Below are 13,286 nucleotides of genomic sequence, written 5' to 3'. Positions count from 1 at the left end.
CAGGCACTATGTTCCTATCACTGTTGAAGAAAAATGTAATGCATTTGCAATGATTGATATGGGTGCCCAAGCCACGATAATATCAAAAGAACTAGTGAAAAGTATAAATGAAGGGGGCTATCCACAAAATTATGTAAAGGTCAGACAAAACAAAGGCCCTGTGCACAACTTCAATGGTGAAGAAATACCTATCAAAGGTGTCACTGAGGTTGAAGTAAAGATAGGGAAGCATAAGATGAAACAGGAAGTATCGATTACATCCGTCAATGAAATACCCTTTCTCATAGGGGCAAATTACCTGAAGAGGTTGTTGCCCCTCATTGATGGGGTAAATGGGGCATTGTAGTCCCTAGCCAAAAAACCATTGAGGCTAATAAAAATAATGACACAAAACAGCAGAAAAAAGAATGTCAGACTGTTGTGAAATCAGAAAGTGCAGTGGAAGTGTATCTTCAGAATGGCTGTGTGCCTAGCATCACTGTCATTCTCATGTGTCATGGTGAAAAGCGGGGAGAAAAAGAGAAGCAGTCTTCAGAGATTTATTTGGACCCCAAGAAAAAATGGCAAACAGAAATAGATGAAAACACATTGCACTTTTATCTAAATCAAGAAAAATGCAAGCCACATGTCACCCCAGAGTAAATACAGAAAAGTACATTTCAACTGTTTCAGAAATACAAATGGGAGATGGGCAGCCATGGATTCCTATTCATGTGAATGGGCATCCTGAAATTATAGAAGCCACGTTAGCACTTGAACATGAAAGACGTTTCATTAATGAAAAGGTACTCCAGCAAATCATTGACAGAGAGGAGATCCCAAAATTCAGAACAAAGAATCGACAAATCTTTGGCCTAGATGATCCAGAGTCGGGGCAAAGGATTGTAGGAAGATGCATGTTAAAGATTACAATTGGTCCTAAGAGTATCCATCACAATGTGTCGATTGTGAGCGAGACACAAAACAAATTTTATTTGGGAAATAACATCATGCACATAATGTGTATGGTGTTAGACTTTCTAAATCAAAAGGTTTTGTCCAGGTTAGGTGGGGCCACACCTGAATTTGAAGACAAAAGACAAGCTTATCATTGCGCACAGATGGCACCATATGCAGTTGAACTGCAGACGACAAAGGATGTTACCATTCCTGCACTCACCAGACAAAGTTACAATAGCATTAAAGTACAGAAAGGGACCACAGATGAAAGATTCTGATGAATTTGTATGCCTAAATGAATCCATGAGGCAGCAAGGGCTAGGATGTGAATATACACCATTGATAGAGATTGGGGACAGACCCATTCCAATCCTGGTGGACAATAAAGGGTTCCAAGACATACATTTGGAAAATAATTCAGCAATAGGAATGGCAATACATAAATCTTATTACACTGCAGATTTCAGTAGTGCAGTTATTGGGAAGCACCCCTGAACGCTATGTGACTGCACAGGGTGAGTTGCCAGAATTCTTGGATTTTAAGCCTAAAGGAATCTTTAAAGTTCAGTCTGTGTATCCTTATGGGTTTAGTGAACTACTGTGCTGTTATCAAGATGATGGCATTCTATTCGAATTAGGTGAATCTGAAAGTGAAAAACAGCATATTGAAATGGAGGTCAATATTCCAAAATATGTAAGTTTGTTGACTCTCCAAAGAGATACAGCCACATAGTTAGAAGAAACTAGAGAGGTTCCTCCTTTGGAGGACTTCCCAGAGTTTTCTAAAATGGTAGAAGAGCAAATTCAGGCAGCAGATGCTTCCACAAACGAGGAAGAAAAAGACCAATTGAGAAAAATATTTTTGGAGTTCAAACAGGTTTTTGCCTAAGATGTATATGATTGTCGGTTAACAGATTTGCATGTTGCCACATTACCAGAAGGACATGGTAGGGAACCAGTATTTGTGCGGCAATATAAGTTACACCTGGAATGATTGGAATCACTCGCTGAAATAATAAAAATAAATTTAATCCAGAGGAATTATTAGGCCTATCTGTAGCACATAAAATACCCCTATATTGGGTGTGTTAAAACCGAATGGCCAATGGCGCATGTGTGCGGATCTGCGAGAACTAAATAAAAAGGTTCCTGTTTCAAGGTTGCTCCTTCCATTTATTGATCAGTGTCTCGCCCAGGTTCACCACATTAGACCTTACAGCTGGATACTGGTGTGTACCACTTGCTGAAGCTATTCAAAATTTGTTTGTGTTTTCTTTTGACAAATCACAATATACATGGTCCCAGACACCTTTTGGGTATGTCAATAGTGGGAGTGAGTTTGGGATATTCCTGAGCAAGGCGCTCCCGGATGCAGCTGAAAAGTGGACAATAGTTTACGTGGATGATGTGCTAATTAAAAATGAAAATCTGAAAAGCCACTTCAATGAGAACAGACATGTTCTTTGCCAGCTACAGAAGGCTGGTGCAAACATATCTTTACAGAAACCACAATGGTGTAAAAAGAAGGTGGACTTCCTAGGTCATGAAGTGACCGAGAATGGGTTAAACTGGCAAAAGAAGAAAGTGGAGGCAAAACATAAACTAAAAGAACCCACTAATCTGAAAGGCTTAAAGAGTTTGTTAGGGATGACAGGCTACAACAGGAAATTTATTGTGAATTATGCATAAACTACACACCCTTTAAGGAGTGTACTGAAGCATGGGTGTACCCTGAAAATGGGAAAAGGAACAAAGTGAGGCAGTGGCCAGGTTAAAATAGTTTCTCATGAAGGCGCCATGTCTGGCATTATCAATAAAGAACCAGGATTTCTTTGTAGGAGTAGAATTTACTGATCAATGCATGTCAGCTGTGTTATATCAAAAACATGATGTGAATAACAAAACTATTGCATATGCTAGCAAAATATTATCACAGGTAGAGGCTAAGTTCAGTGAAGGCGAAAAGGCACTCCTGGCCACTGTCTGGACGTTAGAACATTTCCACCCCATTATTCAAGGGGAGAGCGTAATTATTGAAACAAATCAACAGCCTCTACAGTTTCTGCAAAGTATAAGGATCAGATCAGGCAATTTGGCCCAGTCAAGAATTACTTCCTGGACATTAGCACATCAGGTGTTTCCAGTTGAAGTGAAATATGGACAAAATAAAAAGAGTCGGTTGCCCAGGGGCTAGCAGACTTGCACGATTGTGCAACCATGTGTGCACTGGAAAATACAGAGTTATAATCAAGTTTGAATGAATTTGAGCAATCCCCACACGAAGCATTCAATGAAGAAATATGTAAGGATTTACCAACTGTGTATGTAGATGGATGTAAATACCATGTAGAAAATAATGCAGAAAAGAGAGCTTGTAGCAGGAATAGGAAATATCTGGTTTAAATGTGACAGCATTTGAAGGGTAAGCATGAGGATAGGTACTAGAAGTAGTCCCGTGGCAGAATTGACCGCTATTTACAAAGCAATCTCTACAGCAGTAGAAAACAAACTCAAAGAGATAGTTCTAGTAACTGATTCTGATTATGCATGGAATAGATTTATAGAATATTTACCTGGGTGGAAGGTAAAAGGCATGCTCACCTATAACAAAAAAACACTTAAACATGGCAAGATGATTCAAGCTATAGACAAACTTGTGTCAGAAAACAATTTAGAACATAATTTGATAATACATTGGAGGAAAATGTGTGGTCTTTTTAAAACCTCCAGGTGAGGACAAAGAAGGGAATCAAAAGGCAGATCAGTTGGCCAAAATTGGAGCAGTAATGGGGGAGTTATTTCCTATTGAACACCTGCTGGGGAAATACAGGCAGATGCAATAACGCACTCCAAAATTCCAAAAGCAGTGGAGCAGCCCTTGGCACAATGGAGTTTTGATTCTCCAGCGCAGAAGGAAGACCTGGTTTTAGGCCTATCTTAAAACCATTTGTTAGATGCAGAACAAAATCCTCTGACTGAAGAGGACTGCAAAGGGAAGGAGGAGTTGGGGGTGTTACTAAAAAAACAAAAAGAAAATTAGATTACAAGACGGACGGATGATTAGAGAATCTGTGACAGGCCAAATACAATGAGTAGTGCCCTTGCATTTTGGGGATTGATGTTACATCATGCCCATGATGCCATAACTGCAGGACACAGAGGTTCACAAAAACTTTGGAAATTCTGAAAGATTATGTTTATCGGCCACACATGTCTCAAGATGTTGAGCTCTACACCAGAGGATGTTATAGTATGTGCACAGTTTCAAACTGCATCTCCTACTCATAGAGTACCATTAATGAAAAGGGGTTTGACCCTCCCATGGTCTGATTTGCAAATCGACTATGTCAGGCCAGTAAAATGATCAGCAGGAGAAAATAGGTACATGCTAACAGTGACTTGCCTAATGCCCAAATGGATGGAATGCATTCCAGCCCCGGATTGCAGTGTGCAAACGGCAGCCACTTTACTGGCAAATCATATTTTTTCAAGATTTGGTTTACCTCAAAGAATAGAGTCAGACCGTGGACGTCATTCCACTAGTGCATTAATAACAAAAATATGGCAAATGTTGGGTGCCAAGAGAAAACTACACATTTCTTACCCGCCCTGCTCATCAAGGGCGTGGGGGGTGTAACGTGTAATAGATCAATAGCACATGTTAAAAAAAATTGTAGTTGAAGCAGGTTCTAGTGGGGATTTACGGCTTCCATTGGTATTAATGACTATCAGGTTGACGCCAGCTAAATCAACAAATCTAAGACCCCATGAAGTATTGACGGGAAGAAAAATGGTTTTGCCACAACACTTACTTTACAAAACGAATGAGCAAGTACTTGTAAATGCGTCCACAATTCATGAATATGTGGAACAGTTGATGAAGTACTTACAAAATGCGTTTGCATTTGTGCAGTGGAATTTGGAAAAGGGAGCTGATGGTTCAAAAACATATTATGATAGGAAGGCATATGTGAAAGAATATGAAATAGGAGATCAGGTATTTAAATTTAATTTCGGGAAGCGGAAACACAAAAACTTTAAATAACTTGTAGCATGGCAAGGGCCATATAAAATTACATATAAGGTTTCACCTGTGGTCTAAAGAATTGCTAAAAAGGAGGGTGAACTGACAGTGGAACAGCTTGTTGATGTTAATCAAATCAAACCTTTCCACCCCGAAACATGAAATGAAGAGGCTTGAGCAAGTTGAAGCTAATTGAGAGTAACAAATATATATATATATATATATATGATATGTGGGTTGCCCTAGCAAATGAGTAAGTGTAAATAGTGCTGGTGCACAAAGGTACAAAGGGGCTTTTATCTGGAAATACCATGGGGTAATTAATTGAGTGTTTATTGAAAGAATGTCTTGGTTGCATGGCATGTGTTTCTATAATGTGTATTTGTGTACATAATAAAATTTGATTTCAGATGCTCCAGTGGAAAAAGGAAATGGAAGGTTTATTATTTATTTTCATTTTAAATTAGAAAAATAATTGTTTTCCTTGTCAGCATTGGAGTGCTGGACCCCTGGAGGGTACTCATGGATTGGAGTCCCCTGGAAAGCCCACTGGACTTAAGAAGGGGGTGAAGATGAAAACCCCAAAAGCTGTGCAGATGACGACCCCGAAGGAGGTCCCATGGAGTCCTGGACTGGAGGAATTCTGCCAACAATGGATTTCTGTGTGATGGTACCACAAACTCTCATTGACAGGGTAGACTTGAAGTACATACTGGTTTACTATTCCTGTCATGAACTGTTTGGTTACAAAAAGTATTTAAAAAAAACTCTTCTTTCATCAAGAACTAGTTTTATTTTTATTTTTACTTGTTTTACATTTGATTAAATGACACAGATGTGTGCAGATGTTTTCTGAAAATGTTAATGATTTAATACCTGCTTGAAAAACAATATTGGATCACCGTTTAAAAAATCAAAAGACTTACAGGTGATCTAGAGATTAAAAATAAAGTCAATAAAGTATCTGGAAATATGTAAGATACCTCTGCTAATTTAAGCAGTTTTCTTTATAGGACCCACGATGATTGAAACCTATGCAACAGGAACAGTCTGATAATATACACAATCTTCAATATTCCAGGTTCACTCGTCCACATCAGATTCAACACAGTGAGGAAGTACACATCCTATGGCAGACACTGCAATGAGTGGGATGTGCCTTTCCTTCTCATCAACTTCATCACTTAGTAAGGTTACGAGTTCATCCACAGCGGGTCAAAACGTTGCTTATGTCGATCGACTGGTCGCAATCAGAAGCTACACGTGTAACCTCACACGCTCATTCATTAACAAAAACACTAACGAATAATCCCAAAACTTTGCCTAAATATCTAGAGAAAAGTGCCAATTCTAAAAACAGAGATCTAATCCTGCGCTTTAAATTAAACATCTTGAGAACAAAGCAAAATTTGAAGAAATGCGGCTTGACAAAGGACAATGTCTGTCGACTGTGCCACCAACAAGAAGAAACATTACGACATCTTCTAATGTTTTGTGGAAAATAAGAAGCTGAAAGAGCAAACATTCTGAGCAAAATTCTATCTATATCTTGTGGCCTGAATTCTGAATTATAGTGGAAAGCCCTAAAAGAAGATCCTAACCAAAGAACAATCAGGGCCTTGGGAAATTTTCTAGAAATGATGCTGAAAAAACTCAAAGCAGTGACTGATGATGCAACAACAGACATGACATCGACCCATAGCCAAGCAACCTCATGTACAGGACATCCCTAAAACTAAATAGTGAAGGAATGGAATAAGAAGGAGAACCTCTTGCTTGGCTTATGGAGGAAAGAGAAAGGATATATAAAGAATAAGCAAAGAATGAGCAAAAAAGTTTATATTTTATATACTAAAAGCTTAAATAAAAAAAAATAAAAAGTAAGGTTATTCAAAAACAATGCAGCATATGTCGAGCTCCACACAACAATGAAAATGAAAAAAACGGACAAAACACTTCCCAAACATGCTATAATGACCAGTGAAAATGTGAACCTCGAGGTTTGAATAAAGAAATACATCCCAACAGAAATAGCAGAGTATCATATTCTTTACCCTTCGACCTAAACTGTTAAATTAACATATATAAAGAGTCACATATAGAATGATGTTCTACACACATCTGGAATAGGGACACAACATACCCGATGATTTGACATCCCCCTGACCAAAGTGGGAAGGGGAAAGTGAGACTGAACATATGACTTCACAATCTGCAAACTCACCCAGTACTTTCCCGGGTTCACCACTGATGGACGTACACCATGCTTGTCTGGCACGCGGATCACACATTCAGATCTGATCTTCAGAAAACTGCAGTTATATCTAGCTAGAGCACACCAGATCTGCATTGTTCTAGCAAATTCCTCTTCTGTTGATGTTGAGGCAGGAGAAACAAGGTGTGGATGATCTCCGGGTTGAAATAAAATGAAATAATTTAAATTACTTTTTTCATAAAGTAGCAACCACAAGGGAGGGCCAAACTGCCTGGAAACTCCCCTCCATTTCCCAATTTATGAGCAGAGGTCCTTACTAACAGGACCTAAACTCCTTATGACTAAACACAGAAAGACACCTCTAACAGAGGAAATTGGATTGCTCAAAGGAATTATGAAAGATTCTGGTGGGGTGGGGGAAATCATCTTGACAGTAGGGTGACTCTATTTAAAATATGGAAGAGCATTATATAATACACCTAAATCCTAGACAATCTTTGGCTCGAAGCCGGCTGCACCAAAGGTCAGGCCAAAGCCTGTCCCATCAAAAAAACTCAGAAAGAAAGTAAAAGTTTGAAAATGATGACACTGCACAGGTAGGTTACAATGGTTTCCTCCTACGCTGGCCCGAGAAAGTGACCTAGTGTCCCAGTTAAGACTGGAACGAATATGGCATATAGGACTGTCATACTACCATTGCCATATCCTATAACAAACCCTGCCATTAGTTTTTCAGACTCCGAGTTGATGGTGACTAAACTTCTCTTTCCTGAGGAGTGGGTCTCCAAGAGGAAGAATGCCAAGATTCATTGCACCCCTCCCCCCATCACCTGCCACTAGTAGATTCTATTAGCTTCTGTAAACAAGGAACCATCATTATAGCAGATGTTCTGCCCTTCCTGACTTTGAGGGGAGACAGTGGACAAACAAACCCATGCAATCACACAGGCATCACGAGTATGCAAGCAATGTTATTTGCTGATCATGAAAGCGACTTTAACCCCCCTATTCCATCCCCTCCTAATATATGTATTTCATGGCCACCTGGCTGTCAGTTTGAAACTTTGTCACCTGATCATTTAGAGACAAGGCAAAATAGAAAATTATCTGAAAATCATCACATGTTCCTTTCAATTGGAAGAGCCCCCGAAATCCAACCACATTCATCGGCTTGGAGCTTCGGGATATAGCATTTTTGCCCCAGACTCAGCTGCAGGTGTCGGTTCCCACTGGAGGGAAGTGGAAGAAAGGGAATCCTCCTTTACCAGATGAACTGAACTCGCACACTGCAGCAGAGGATTCTTGGCGTGACAGGTTTCTGGTATTAGTTCCCCAGAGGATATTGGAAAGGATCTGTGTCATAATGAATGGACCTACCAGCTGACGGTGAAGAAATGAGAAATGTGTGTGACGCCATGCACCTCCGTGATCACAGCAAACAAACGTGCTGACACGTGTATAGTTACAATAGGTTTGTTGTATACTCATGAGGGTGCCTTTCAGGAGGATGACAACGTCCTGGTTTGTCATGAACATTTCTGTGAAGTGTTTTCTGGGTACAGGAGCAGACCATAGTCTTGAAGGGTGTGGATCACCATTCACATACTCTGTTCTGCTTTCTGGATGGAGGATACCTGGATTTGTCCGTTGTCTAGTTATAGGTAGGAAAGGATAGCTTGCTTTTATACCCAATGACAAGGGCTGGAAGAGACAGGGCTGCAGTGTCCATCTTCTGCTGCAGTGTAAGTGGCAGTAACTCATTCCTGGGCCCACCTTTTACACTCTTCTAGACGACAAGATTAACACATAGTGTCAACGTGGAAATGCAAGAACAGCTGAAAGAATAACTCCAGCAGGAGTCCAAGACAGAAATACAGTGCATGTGATAAAAGTACAGACAAAGGGAAACAGACCCGGATGACCCACTTAGAATAGGAAATAGAAACGAGGGTAGCAGTGTTACATCGATAACAATGCAGTGACGGGAGGTGCGCCTCTTCCACCAGAACTGGAAATGTGCAAATACCATTGTGGTTCATGCACAAACCACTGAGAGTACGGACACTGTACAGACACTGTTATAAAACACTGTTATGAAAGAGACGAAAAGATGGAAACATTATTTATAAATTGCGTTTGTTTTGTACCTAAAGATAGGCTAGAAGACTAAACGAAAAAGAAAACAGTGGCTATATAAGACTGGTTTGCCCTATAAAATGCAGCTATATCTTACACAGTTCCTTAATATTCAATTAATTGTCTTTAAAAATTGCATACATATAAATTGAGTAGCAGCTAATGGAATGCCTGGCGGGCTTCATTACGAGTTTGGCGGTGTGGCCAACAACATTACCGCATCATGGAACTATGAGTTTGGAGGTAAGGTGGAGCAAAAACCTCCAACAGAATACACAAGGTAATTCCTCTGTCTTTCTGCCAAAAAAAGGCTAAATCGGCAGAGTTACCACCGGCGGTAATTCTGCCAAAATCACCTTGGTGTCCTATGGACTCCAATAAATGGGGCCTAACACCACCTACCAGTACTTGTAATACAGCAGTAATTCCGCCAGGACCAAGTGGTGGTAATGGTAAATCCGGTTGGTGGTATTTCAGCGGATTTACCACCAAACATGTACTGAGGCCCAGTTTCCTTACCCACAATACATCACCTGACCTTCCATCCAAGCCCCATGTAAAGCTGTTGAAATGCATGTCCCTTAGCTGTGCTAAACACAGACAGTGTAAGAGCAGATATGTAAGTGATTCAATTTCACCAGCATCACATAGCCGACATAATCCTGATCTTTCCACGCCTGTATTCGGTCCCATACCTTGGGGTATACGTTGAAGTGCAATTTCATAAAACTGCAACATCTGTGCCGATTTGGGGATTTCAAAATGCAGCACGGTAGAGCGCCCAATCTCTTTTTCTTCAATACATTTTTGGTCTATCATTCTAAGCCCCCACATTTCTTTTTGATTTCGTATTGAATCGACCAGGAAAAATCTTTTTTTGTTGTTGCACGAAGTGGATCTTCTTTTACATAAATCAATAGGTCTCCCTCAAAACATTCAGACATTCTAAACTCCAACTATTTATGGTGCCGAATGACTGGCAGCCCCACGTTGGCATGGAAAATGTTCATGGTGCCCACACACTCCATTCACTGGCTCTGTCCGACAACCAAAGGTTCCACGCTGCGTGACTCTGGGTAAGAAGAGCAAGAAAGGCCCTGAAACTCTGGCACCTTATGATGCCAGACATATCCAGAGAGCGTCTGCTTCCCAACCACGCACTTCCTTGTGCTGCAGCAAAAAGACCCGATGCCTCAGTGTAACACCTGCTGACAGAGCCACGACCGTTCCTAAACCACCAGAGTCCAGCATCTTGCATTTGAAACCAGTGCTGGGAAATGAAGAAAGAACTGATGGGCAGCCAGATTGGAATGTGATAATAGTAATAACACATATCCAGGGTGCAAACAGTTCTTCTCACTTGCATAATAAATGTATTCTTTTTTGGAAAGGTCTACATTGTCAAATATATTGCTTCACCCATTTCAGGTCCAAAGCAGTCAGTAATCTCCTATCCGTTTTAACACCTAAGCGAAGTTGAATGAGAACCCTCATTTTATGGGTACCTCTGGCTAACATGTACTTCTTGATCTGATGTAAGGTCTAAACCGTCAATAGAATATAAAGCAGGGGGAAATAACATAGCATAGCAGTGTCCAGCTACTTTAGTGATATCCATGACCCATGTCCTTGTCACATCAAACACGTCTGCCAAGGAAGTGCGGTGTCCTTCCAATTGACTGGCCAAAATCCCATCCATGGAACAGTCGGACATGCTTCAATGAAGGACGCATCTGCATCATTAACCTGTGCTCATATGTATTAATGTACAACTTGTAAATATATAACCCACATGTACCTCCACTGTAACTAAGCTCCCTGCAAGTAACAGCGCCTCGATGCCCAAGGGCTGTTTATGCGCTATACAAATGTAATAACTAAATAATTAATTAAATAACTTGTTCAGCCAGATCTGCACTTTCCTACACAATGGAACATCTGTAAAACATGCAAATGTATAGAGGTAGGCTTGGACTGAAAGGCATGGCACGTTGGATTCCTCAGCAGCCCTCTTCATGGCAACATCCTATTGGTAACCAATCAAATTATGATCAGAAAAGGAAGGTATATGTGACGGCGTGCTTGGAGCCCTTTAACTAGAGATGGGGTCTGTCCAAGACGGATGGACCCAAGGATACAATTGTAACTCTGGTTTTGTCAATGGCCCAGTGCAGAACCCACACTACCTTCAGTTGCATCATCTTAACTGGCGGAATTGAATTCCTTCTTCCTCAAGATCTGCAAAAGGTGACAGAAAACTGAATTTGCAATGTATGTGTCATTGGCCCTGAGTGCAAGATCACCATGGAGCCTGTGGAGCACTGAAGCTATGTGCATTACGGTCCATGGCATGAATTTGAATCTTCTGGTTATACCACTGCATGACCCGCGGTATCAAGGACCATGAGATCCACACGGACAGCCGTGGAAAGCATCCCCTCCTGGTCATACTTTGTGCTCCCTTAGATGTTTAATCACATTGTCCACCATATCTTTCAAGATAAACCACCTTCCCATCTCAGCTGCCTTGGCTGCCTCTGACTGTTGATCATCAGATGACGAGGACAATAAGCTATAGAACATGATATGAAAGCCTCATCCCTCCAAGATTCTTACTGATGGTAAAGGAATCCTGACACTCTCTTCGTGACATGTGTGCCGGTGCCTGAGGCACGTCGATGAGCCTGGTTCTATGGCACATGTGCCTTTTGTGTCAGGGAGAAAGAGACTCTCCACATTTTCCAACTACATTGTTCATACCAAATATAGTAGCAGCCCAAAATTGCCAGGACAGAAGGACTAAAAGCCCCAAAACAGGCCTCATTTCGCCCTTTCCTGGGGAATATCCCTAGAGTCATACCATCTCAGGTTTTGCTCCTGGCGACATGCACTCGAGGGTTGAAAGTTCAAGCTTGCACTTACGTAATCCACTTTCACATTTGACATGTCCTGCAGGGTGCACGGTCCCAGGACATGGTGAATAAGAAGACAAATGCCCAACTGTACTTTGAAGGCCACAATTAAATTCCTTGCATGCCTCTAGGGCTCAACACCCAATCGGAAGCAGCTATGCCTTAAAGGATAGGCCTGGATTCCATCAATAAAAACAAGATTTGCTAGACCATGCCTTGAAATCTGGAACTCCTTCAGCGTTTGCCCAGGAGATAGACACATATCAGGAGGTAGACAAAACACTGGGCCTTCTTATAAGTTTGCCGGACCGGGAACTACGGTACCGGTAAGCTTGCGTTACCTTAGTTCCCGGTCTGGCAAACTACGAGTTGTGCTTGCGGGTGCCTTTCTGTCCGCCTGGTCGTACCTGGCGGGCAGAACGGCACCCGGGAGCACAGCATGTCGGATGGACCGGCACCGTTCATTACGCTACCGGTGCATCACACTTCCCCATTCACATTGAGCCTTATGAAGCTCAAATGGGAATGGGGAAGAATTCTTCCTGGCGCCCAGGAATGGGCAAATACCGGGTCCGGCAAGGCCGTAATGACCTGGTAATTGCCGATTTCTGGCCGCCGGAAAAAATAAAATACCGGCGGCAGCCGTCCATGTATTACAGGCACGGCTACCGCCAGCCTCGTAATGAGGCCCACTGTTAGGTGGAGATGGGAGATGTTTTGGGGATAAAACCGTTATATAAATAACTTATTATTATTATTATTATTATTATTATTATTATTATTATTATTATTATTATTATCTATCTGGTGAGGAGGGGGTTGAAAAGAATGTTGAAAGCATCCAATGGATACTTATAACATAGCAGATTAGAGTGTCCCATCACCTACTCACCAATACATCTCACCTGCAAAGATCATAGCAACTATGAGCACCATAAACTGTCCGATGAATGTCAAACTGATTAAATCACATGAAATTGCCGCTTGTAACCATGAAGGTGTGATTGTACATCAGCAAACATCTATGTTGAAAAATCTACGTTGGCCATATTCCATGACA

Source organism: Ambystoma mexicanum, chromosome 4q, assembly GCF_040938575.1.
Source record: "Ambystoma mexicanum isolate Mex_15411 chromosome 4q, UKY_AmexF1_1, whole genome shotgun sequence".
Classification (NCBI taxonomy): Eukaryota; Metazoa; Chordata; class Amphibia; order Caudata; family Ambystomatidae; genus Ambystoma; species Ambystoma mexicanum.
This window is presented reverse-complemented; position numbering follows the sequence as displayed.